The following is a 3,130-nucleotide window of genomic DNA, read 5'->3' as shown; positions in this document are numbered from 1 at the left end:
AAAATGATGAAGAGGAGGCCGATGAAGAAAATGATGAAGAAAAGGAAGAGGAAAAAAATGATGAAAAGGTAGAAAATGATGAAGAGGTAGAAAATACCAAGGGAAAAGAGGTAGTTGTAGCTGCACCTCCAAGGAAAAAGAAAGAAAAGAAGACGAGAAAGGTGCCCGCACCGAAAGGGATGCATATTCCTAAAGGCAAAGATTTGTTGTTGCCACCGAAGAAGAATAAAAGATCTTGGGGCGAGGCCCCAGATAAGTCTTCAATCTTATTTGGTTATACCGGTTCCTGGTCCGCAAAAGTCTGTCAGACAAGGGTATATATTTTGTTACTTTTCTTAAAACATTCATTATTTTGATACATTTTGTTTGTTTATTTCAGCTCACCATAATATGCTTATATTTTTGTATATTTGTTTTCTTAGGACCACGCAAGATGCATTAAATTGCTCAAGCGTCAAAGGGGTAAACATTGGCCATTAAGTCAAGAATGTGCTTTGGTTCGCAATCTAGTTGCTAGTACAGGACTAGGGCCTGGAATTCTTCACCTTCAATCGGAGTATGATAGTGTTGCGGTCTCTGCCTTCAGGGAACGATATTGGCTTGAAACCGGTATGTTTCATCTTCCATTTGGAGAGATAACAATAACACCGGACGATGTGAAGCAAATTACTGACCTTGAAGTTAAAGGACAATCTGTGTTTGAAGGTTTCGACAACAACATGTCTTGGACTGACCTTTATATCCTTGTTCAAGAAACACTTGGGTGGGAGAAAGATGAAACTGAGATGGAGTTTCAGTTGGCTGGTGGTTATGACCCTGCTGAACCACATAAACCAAAAATCATCAAAAAGCTATTGTTGAAGAATCTGAGGACCAAGTTTGAAGGAACATCATCAAAGGAAAGGGAAGGTCAGGTGATGGATGAAACAACAGTTAGGCGTACAGCCACAGCGTATTTGTTGTATTCTCTTGGGACCGTATTCTTTCCCGATAACTCGGGAAATAGGGTCAATGTTCATTACCTACAACTGTTGAAGAATTTGGACAACATCAAAAACTATTCGTGGGCCACTGCAACCCTTGCATATTTACTTGACAACCTAAGAAAGGCCTCTAGGGTTGGAGCTACTGAAATTGTCGGCAATGTTGCGCTTCTAATGGTAAGTTTGGTTACATTTTTCTTTGTTTGTTATATTTTTAGTCATGTGTCAATTGTTTATACTTAATTTATTTTTTAGGCATGGGTTTATGACCACTTTCCGAGCCTGAGACCTCCTACTGAGTGGGAAGAACATGATTATGGCCCTACGGGAAAGAAGTTCAAGTTCATTGGCAGACAACTAAGGAACAAAGAGGAGAAGCTCATTCAAATGAGGGATAAAATAGATGCTTTCACTGTTGAAGATGTTATCTTTGACCCTTATTTGAGGATTGAAAATGGAGTTGATGTTCGTAGGTTCACAGAGACCGCAGGTTACAATGGACCATTGTATCATCCCACAGGTTACGTTATGACCAATCCTCGTCGAACTCTACACCAAATTGCTCATATTAAACAAAGGGTTGTAGAGGAAAACTTCAAATTATCCAAGAAAGGATCCGAGACAAAATGCCCCACCATTGTGCTCAACTACAGGCCAACTCCAACGGTTGATGCTTGGAACAACCGCCATGAAGAAAGATACCAACTCGCAGCGGGAAAGGCAATTCCTTGTAACAACACGAAAGAAGCCACTGTTGATTACATGGGTTGGTATTCTCATTTTGGTCATCCATATGTGATCAATAATGATCCGGAGGCCCAACCATATATTCAATAGGCTATGGCTCAAAGGAAGGCGGTCGACGAGACTAAAGAGAAAAAAGGTCTATTTGGTTTGACTTGGAAGAAGCTATATTTCATGTCGGTACGTAATTTTGTTATCCTCATGACTTTGGATTTTAAGATTAATGATTACTATGAAATAATCTCTTAACATTCTTTTTGATATGTGAATAGAAAGAGCGAGGACAAGCTTTGGCAAATAGCATGACTTCATGCATCCGTCGTAATGGTGTGCTTAAAGCTCGTGAACAAAAGATCTTGCAAGACCAAATAAGGAACATGCATAATCCAAACATGGCAGAAATGTATGAGGGGTTGGTCATGGACGAAAGAGGCTTAAAGAGGAGTAGAAACTCTCTTGGAGGTGAGGGTAGTAGCCGTCATCAACCTTCATCTAGCAGCGAAGAGACAAATGATGAAGAGGTGGTGCACGGTGTGGGCACTATCCAAAGAGGTGGTCGTGGTCGCGGTAGTCGCGGTGGTCGTCGTGATGGTCCTAAAAATCGTGGTGGTGGTCCTAAAACTCGTGGTGGTGGTAGCACCAACAAAAGGGGTCGTGGTGGCCTCCATGCTTAGTTATGGATTTATGTTAGTTGTGTGTGGTTAGTTATGAATTTCGACTTATGGATATTATGACAAACTAATAGTTGTGTGTTAATTATGGATTTTAGCTTATGAAATTTAGCATATGGATATTAATTATGAATTTGAAGTTATTTGTGTTAGTTATGGATTTAAACTTATGGATATTATCTATGAATTTGAAGTTATTTGTGTTAGTTATGGATTTAAACTTATGTATGTTTGTTTGTGACAGTTTTTGTCTGAAATTTTGAGTTACACAGTTAATTACGGTTGGTAACTATTTTTTGTTATGAATTGTTGCACAGAGTGGAACAAGCATTTTTTACTAACTTAATTTACGGTTCGTAAAAATTTATTGAGACGAATCGTAGAGAAAGTTACGATTGGTAACTCTTTTACCATAACAAACCGTAAAACATCCTGTAACCTATAACTTTGATTACGGTTCATTTTGAGTCACAGTTACCAACCGTAACTCTGTATATTTTGATTTTGACAGGTTTACGGTTGGTAATCTTTCTGGCTAAGGAATCGTAACTCTGGGATTCAGTTTTCTCCAGAGTTACGGTTTATCATCTTTAAATAATTACGAACCGTAACTTTCGAATTCAAAATTTTACGTAGTTACGGTTCGTTATGTGCTTACATTCACCAACCGTAACTAAACTTTTGGCAGAAAAAAATAATTATTGGTGCCTACAGTTGCACTGACATGTCCTT

Source organism: Papaver somniferum, chromosome 1 (genome assembly GCF_003573695.1).
Source record: "Papaver somniferum cultivar HN1 chromosome 1, ASM357369v1, whole genome shotgun sequence".
Classification (NCBI taxonomy): domain Eukaryota; kingdom Viridiplantae; phylum Streptophyta; class Magnoliopsida; order Ranunculales; family Papaveraceae; genus Papaver; species Papaver somniferum.
This window is presented reverse-complemented; position numbering follows the sequence as displayed.